We start from the raw sequence: 7969 nt of genomic DNA, 5'->3' as shown, positions 1-7969 counted from the left end.
TCCAGAAATGTGTGTGATCAACAAGGTGATGCCCGCCGTGGTGGTCTAGTGGCTATAAGGTACTCGGCTGCTGACCCGCAGGTGGTGGGATCGAATCCCGGCTGCGGCGGCTGCATTTCCCTGTGCTCAGATTAGGGTGCAGGTTAAGGGACACCAGGTGGTCGAAATTTCCGGAGCCCTCCATTACGGCGTCTCTCATAATCATACGGTGGTTTTGGGACGTCAAACCCCACGTATCGTCGTATCGCCATCAACAAAGCGATGGCTGAGGGCGCCAGCGAGGTAGCTAACCGCGTGGCAACAAATTACAGCTACCGCTGGCAGAAGCTGGGACCCTGGTTAGTGGACACAGGAAAAGCACATCGGGGCTTTGCCGCTCCACCGTACAGCAGGTGTGTGCGGGGTGGGTCCTGTGGCATTCTTTGTGATTTTAATTTATGATGGGGAATAGTGAAGATGCATAGACCTGGCGAGAGCACGCGTCTTCAGGTTAAGACGTCGCGTGAAGATGTGAAATAAAAATGTTTTGGCTTGTCACTGCAACAGTAAACAGAAACACCAACACCCATTTTCTAGAGGCTGTTGTATTTTTTTTCTGAAATGGGTGAATTCGAAAAGCGGAAATAGCTTGGCACATACACACTTCAAGCTTTCCCTTGAAAGAGTAATAATAAATTACTCAAGAGTTTTAATAATATGAGTAGGGATGTTTTAAAAAAAAGTTGGAGTTATGTACATGTGAACATAACAAAAAAAGAAGGGGCTTTCCAATTAAGAAATTTCCACAAACATTTAGTTTCCCAGAGCAATCGTAAGTGAATGAACACAGCGCACTCCCGGCATGCGAATACCGAGCCGCCGCGAATACCGCGTCAGCCGGGGTGGCGTGACGCCAACGTTTTGGACACTCGCCGCACCCACGCCGTTTACCCCGATATCAGTAGTAAATCCGAACACTGTTTCTTTCATTGCATTTAATGTCGATCTCATTCCCGCAGGGGTGAGTGGGCCAATCTCGGAGATAGTGCAATACCGGGCCAACCCGTGGCGGAGGTGAAGCAAGCTTCAAGCACTCCGCCGCATCACAGAAATAAGTTTAATATCTTGGATCCAAATAGGATCCGTATCAGATATTAAGCTGATAAGAACAGACTGGAATTTTGTTATGTTTAAGACAATGCTTAGAATGTCTTGAGTTTGCCGGACGACTTGGTTGTGTTCCCGTACATGGCACCGGGATAGCCAGATGAAGCCGGACACGGATGGTCGCACTAAAGTCACCAGAGTATTGAACATCGCAGGACGCGCCGGAACAGCAGCGGGTTAGCCAGGGCAGGTGGCAGGCGACGTGGCGACGTAGCAGGGCAGGTCTTGTCTAGGTCAGCATTTCTCTAGCTGCGTCCAAAGGGAATGTTTATTGGCGAGTACCTCTTTGTATGATTACATCAGTCGAGGTCACCTGGACACCTCGAAACTCATATATAAACTAACAGAGTGCCCGTTAGAGGGGCAATTAAACGAGGAACAGAGACTGCGCCAGAAGGCTCTCGCGTCATCATTATAGACTATCATTGTGCATGATTTAACGATTGAAAATGAAAAGATTGACGAGCGGAGATCCAGTGAACCCAGACTGCGCCGAAAAAAGGCGCTCGCGACATCATTATACAGAGTTATATTATCACTAGAGAATAAAGCAAGAAAGAATATCTAGGGAGCGGAAATCCGTGTGTCAGAAGGGGGAGACCGGGGTTTGTATGTAGCCTGCCCTGCCGCATCAAAAAGAACCGTGTGTGCCAGTGGTGGAGAAACTTCTCGCCGCTGCACTCAAGTTGTTCCGAGGGATGTCGCCAGACCATCTCTCGGACGCGAGACACCGTTGGGTAGGCCGCTCTCGTTGGTTTCCTCCTCGCCTCTGCTAGGCAGCGGCGTTTCCAGATGGCAAGCAAAGTACACATAACAACTAACTTTGCGAACGCACCCTTGCTTCTGTTCAGTGCCAGAGGAGGACGGATTTTGAAGTCCCTTGCTACGAGTCGCCATACGGGCTTGGCCGCGGTGCACTCCGTGAGGGTGTGCGCCTGCGTTTGGTCGACTCGACAGTTCGGGCAGCGCGGCGAGGGAACTATACCATGCCTGTGAAGCCGCTGATGGGTTGGTAAGACCCCCCAGTTTTTGCGCCATGCAAAGTCCTGCGCTGTTCGGGGTGTTTCTCGCGCATTCTTGGACGCCTTCTTTTTCCACTTATGGGTTATTAGTAGCTCGTCGTCACTTATCTGGTGTACCGCGACGTCCTCCGCGATTCGGGCTGGTGGGACATCGTCCACGTCACAGTCAGGGGCCACCCTCTGAAGCATCCGCGTCGTGCTGGCGGCTGCCTTGTAAAATGGCGAGGGCACCTCCGCGAGGGGGCCAAGCGGTCGGTCCGCCTCAAGGAAGGCCGCGCTTGTGCTGCTCCAATAGCGCATAAGACCTCTCCCCACATAATCGCTGGAGCGAAAGAGGGCTCTAGCCGTTTTTAGAGCAAGAATTTTGGTTACTGTCACTGCGTGAGTGAGGCCGAGGCCCCCCTCACTCACTGGGAGCTGCAGGAGAGTGCGTCGCACGGGCCCTGGCTTGTTCTCCCATAAAAATGACCCGAGCATTTTTGACAACTGTGTGGCCGTTTTGGTGGGCATGACTGCCACCCTGCTCGCATAGTAGGCAAAGGCGTAGATGGTGGTCTTCGCGGCCACGGCCTTCTCACGAAGTGTGAGGTCTTTGGAGCTGAGACTAGTAATCGCCGCCCATGCTCGTTCCAGCGCCCGCTGCCACGTTGTCTCTGCGACGCCGGCACAGCAGAAGTAGATGCCCAGCACTTTAACCGATTCGAGGACTTGGAGATCGCCGAGGGCTCCGCGAGGAAACTTGCCAAACAGCAGTGCCTTGCATTTTTCCCGGTTCAGTTCCGCGCCCGAGAGCTCCGCATATGATGCGAACACCGTCCGGAACTTCTGGAGACCTCTGGGTCTCTGAGGAACAAAGAAACGTCATTCGCATACGCCATTACTTTGATCTCCTCCTCACCAGTCAGGGGAAAGCCTCTAATCTGTTTGTTTAGCGCCAAGTTCCTTATGAGTGGTTCGAGTAAGAGAATGAAGAGGGTGGGCCCTAGCGGGCACCCCTGTAGGATCCCTCTCTCGTAGGCAAATGTGTCAGTTGGAGTGCCGTTCACAATGACGTGACACGTCAAGTCGCTGTATAGAGCAGAAATGGTATCAACAAAGCTTGCCGGAAACCCAAAGTGGCGTAAAACTTTGAACATGTATTGGTGCCTGACCCGGTCGAAGGCCTTCGCCTGGTCTAGGGAAACGAAGGTGCCCGACAGGGACTTCGCTCTCATGTACTCGAAGACATCCCTTGTCACAGTCAGGTTCACGAAGATAGTGCGGCCTGGAACCGCGCAAGCCTGCTGTAGAGTGATGATGGTTGGCAGAAGGAGCTTCAGGCGTGTGTTCAGCGAGGAAGCTACAATCTTGTAGTCGACGTTTAGCAAAGAAATGGGCCGCCACGCCGACGGCTCCTCCTGTGGAGCTCCTTCTTTCAGGAGGAGTGCAATCTTCCCCTCTCCGAATGACTTAGGCTTAGCTTTGCGCGTGACCACCTTGTTGACAATTTCTGTGAGAGGGCGCTCGATAACATCAAAAAAGGTAACATAAAAGTAGGCGGTTAGGCCGTCTGTGCCAGGGGCGGAGTTTGGGCGCATGCTTCTGATGGCGGTGAGTACTTCCTCAACGGGTACCGCGCTGTCAAGCAGCGCAGCATCCTCCTTGCTTACGCGAATGAGATTCTGACAGAGCTCTTCTGTGAAACGCACGTCACCCGGTCCACGGCTGGGTTCCGTGCTTCGGAATGCGGCCTCGTAGTGATCTCTAAGGATCTCGGCGATCTCGTCGGGATCGGTTGTGACTGAGCCGTCTGGGCGTTTTAAACGAGAGATGCACACACCGCCGTTCCCGTGTACCTCGTTATGGTTCTCATCCGCTAGGCTGGGTGCCTCGGCCCACCCGGCAGGTGGTCTAGCCGCTCGCTGTTGCAATAGTCGGGTATATTCGGGTTCCAGCGTGGTCAGGTAATTGTGCATGCACAGCGTAAGTGTCTCGGCCCCTTTGACGATTCTGATTCTACGTAACGGCTCATTGATCCTGGCTGTAATACGCCGCTTTCTCTCTCTGCCTTCCTGCCTTCGTCTTGTAGTTGCCTTCCACTCAATTTTTAATGCGTCCCAGGTGCATGGGGTCATGCTCGGTGCAGTCGCCACAGATGCACGCAGTCGGTTTCTAATGCGCTCGACGCTTTCCTGATCTTGTAACAAAGCTGCATCGAGGCGCCAGCCTTGGTCGATTCTGCGGTCACCGGGGGAACCGCTCAAGGTGGTGGCGAGCGGGAGGTGGTCGGATTTCCTTGCCAGATCGGCGGGGGGAGAGAGGACCTCGCACGCAACTACCCAGAAAAGGAGGAAGTCGGGCAGGTAGGTGCGGTCCAATCTGCTCGCCGATAGCTGCGAGGTGCGTGTCGGGACGAAAAGATTGCCGCGCGTGTACAGCCAGGCGTCTGTCAGGCTGAGGTGCATCAAGAGCTTTCTGAGTTCTCTGGCGTGATAAGTGAACCCGCCTTGGCCCGGCCCCCTCACGTCCCGCTGGGAGTCGATGTCGCAGTTGAAATCGCCCAGTAGTACGTGCGGGTGCGGCTCCGTGAGGTATGGGCGTAACGCTTGAAAAAAGGAGCTGGTGTCAGACCTCTTAGCCGGTGCATAAATATTCACAAAGCGGTACCGCTTCCCGTTCATGAAGAGGTCTGGTAGAAGTATTCTGCCATTCGCGCCGAAGGTGCAGAACGCCTTGTGGCGGAAGCGGCCTGAAACAAAGATGGCCCCCACGCCGCAGGCCCTCGCGTTCGCCAGGGAGAAGACAGCAACCTGAAACTCCCTCTTGAAGACGGCAACGTCGAGCGGCGACCCGAAGTTTGACTCTTGGATGAAGAGGACGTCGATCCCCTGAGCTTGAGCGAACGCTAGGACACTTTCCTGTTTTGCTCTGTCCCGGAAGCCCCTGACGTTCGAAGAGGCGATTTTAAGATGAGGCATAACCTAATAATGATAGTGCTGAGATTGAGAAAGTGGGCCATGGCGTGATGGCAACAGGGCGCAAGAACTGAAAAACGCATGCCTTAATCGAAGGGCATGCAGTCTTGTGCAGCCTTAACTGGGAGTCACAGAGTGTAGCACGGGAGGGAACGACCGAGTGAAGCCAGAGCGGGCAGAGCAGACCGGGGAGGGGGCGAGGCCGCCGGAGCGAGCAGACGCGCCGTAGCACCCGTCCCGCATCAGGATGGCTCATCAGCCAAGTGTGAATGGAAGGGTGCGAAAGAGCAGGCCGTGCCTCTGGGAGAGGAGGTGGCGAAGCCCGGAAGGGAACGACTAAGAGAAGCGAGAGTGAACAGAGTAGGCAGGAGGGCTGCGAAGCCGACGGAGCGAGCAGACGCGTTGCGGCGTTTGTTGGCGTCTCTGGCCATGGGCGGACCGCTTTGCCTTGAGAGACGCGTTGTGCGTTTGTCGGCGTCTCAGGGCGTGGGGGGTGGTTCCCCCTTGCCCCCTCCATCTTCCTCGAGCTTCTGGGCCTTAACGTGCGGCGGAGCGTCGCTATCGCTGCTTTGACCAATGGGCCCGGGTCTGCGCTGCCGTGCGTCCCTGTTGGTGCCCGCTCCCCCCGGCCGGCTCCCGTTTGTCGACGCGTCTCCGTGAGCGCGAGCGTGATCTCTGCTCGAGGCCTGTGGCTGTCTGTCTCGGTCTCACGTCCGACTTCCGGCTTAGTCATGCCAGGTGGGGTGCCGGGAAAGATGACGGGGTTCCGTCCGTAGTCCTCACCATATTTGGGGGGGGGGGGGGGGGACGTAGTGCCCTTCTCTCCATATGGTGGGGTCGACGCTGGCGGCGTCTTGGACACGGACCTCCAGGTCCTGGGTGGTCACGGGGGCCAAGACGTTGGCGGGTGCGTCGGTGGGGGACGTGTGTCTTACTCGTGACTCGTTGGTGTCGACAGCCGTTTCGGCTGTGGATGACGGAATCAGGCCATCATCCTGACCTGACCCGAGTGCGGCGGGCAATGGAGGTGGCGATTGCGCCGAGGCCGCCTCATTGTCACTCGGCTCGGTTTCGGTTGACATGGTGGTGGTGTCGTCCACCCTTTCTGCCCCCTCGTTGGCAGACGAGGCTTCAGTGTCGCTACTTGTGGGCGCACCAGTGTCAGATCCGCGGTCTCCCGAAACGGACGCCCCCTCTGATGTGCGGGGTGCGGACCTAGGTGTAAGAACCTGCAGACGCAGTGAAATGGCAGCCCTGGCAGAGGCGGGTCCACTTGACTGGTGGTGAGGCACTGCGGTTCCGGAAAGTGAGGGGAAGCCGCGAGCAGCTGAAGCGTACGAACGCTTACGGACGCACTCGCGCGTCCCGTGGTGTCCCCCTCAGCGTTTGCAGTCGGCTGAACAGCCCTCAGTGTCGTGGCCGAATGTGCTGCATCGTTTACAGTACGCCGCGGTGCACGCTGTCGCCATATGCCCGGTCTCACCGCAACGCTCACACACCCGACGCATACCTCTATACTCGCACATTACTTTGTGCCTCGCAATCGTCATGAAGTTGGGGACAGGGCGACACATCTCAATTTTCACGAGATGCACCCCGTTCAAATTGGTCTGACGAGTGGCTAGGGTGGCGAACGAAATGCCCTTCACCTTACCAAACTGGGCTAAGGCATTACTAAGGGTCTCATCCGACAGAAAAGCGGAGTAGCGGTAGACGTTCACATACGTAACCGGCGGCCCGACTGCCTCTACCGGCACGTTCACCCCGTTAACCCTAAAGCCTTCTGCAACCATTAGCTTCGTCGCCTGACCAACGTTGCGGGTGCATACAAGAAATTTTGCTCCCCCCATGTGTTTTAGCACCAATACACTATCATCTCCGGCTGTTTCTTCTACAGCGTCTATTAAATCGTCCACAGAAGCGTCGCCTTCGGGTGCTGAAAACATAAAACAATTCTCCCTCACCGGGAGTTTAACTGGCATGGCCATACTGGTGGGTAGATTGCGCAAGCCGCGGGGTCGGGCGAGGCTTGACGGTGACTCGTTACGTGCAGGCGAGCTGCACACTGGTGGAACGCGGCTCAGCCGAGGCGGGGGCCACGCAGAACTAGGTAGTGCCCGGTGGACCGCAAGGGGGCTCCGGGACGGCAGGCTTGGGCCGGGGACGTTCCTCCACCAGGCATGGGGCGAGCGGGTACCAGGCAGGAGCCGGAAACCTGAGACGGCAGGCGCGCGCGCAGAGCGGCGCTGCCACAGAAACGACTGCTGGCACGAACTTCACAGGAACCGGGGGCCGACGCCAACGTGACGTGACCCCAGGTCTCGCAGGGAGGCTTGAAATGACGTCCACTCGAATTTCTTGATCTTAGCCAAGAAGCGATGCAATTCATTAGCACGTAATTAAAATTCATTCTTTCACACCTCGTACTTAGTTCTGGCCAAAAGCTGGGCAAACAGTAGCAAAGCAATTCCGACGTCCACCCATGCACAACCAGAATTGTGCACCGACAGCGGCAGCGCTGGCTTCACGGCATTGCTTTTATCCCTAGTCCGCTTGAAGTTTCTTGTTTCGCTTACAAACATGTTAAAACTGAAAGCTTCTTTTTCCCAGAGGTCGTCATGGGCACATTCGAGAGTACCACTTCACGACCGCAGAAGGCGGGCGTCAAGTAGTATTCCCGAATGCGTCCATGACGTCACACCAAATGCTTGCCAGCGAACATTATCAGGCATGTCGCGAGGGATACTACAGCACTTGTTTTAAAAAATGATGCATAGTGTACGTGTCCAACTCGAGCACCAAAGCCTGGAAGGAAAAAATAAAAAAAAAATGACTGTGCAAAATGTG

At 55.6% G+C, this 7969-nt stretch overlaps 1 pseudogene; it reads right to left on the bottom strand.

Moving 5' to 3' along the window:
• Positions 1–999: 999 nt before the first annotated feature.
• On the bottom strand, positions 1000–1167 carry LOC142766498 (U2 spliceosomal RNA; annotated as a pseudogene).
• Positions 1168–7969: the final 6802 nt, after the last annotated feature.

Source organism: Rhipicephalus microplus, chromosome 6 (assembly GCF_043290135.1).
Source record: "Rhipicephalus microplus isolate Deutch F79 chromosome 6, USDA_Rmic, whole genome shotgun sequence".
Taxonomy (NCBI): Eukaryota; Metazoa; Arthropoda; class Arachnida; order Ixodida; family Ixodidae; genus Rhipicephalus; species Rhipicephalus microplus.
This window is presented reverse-complemented; position numbering and strand designations above follow the sequence as displayed.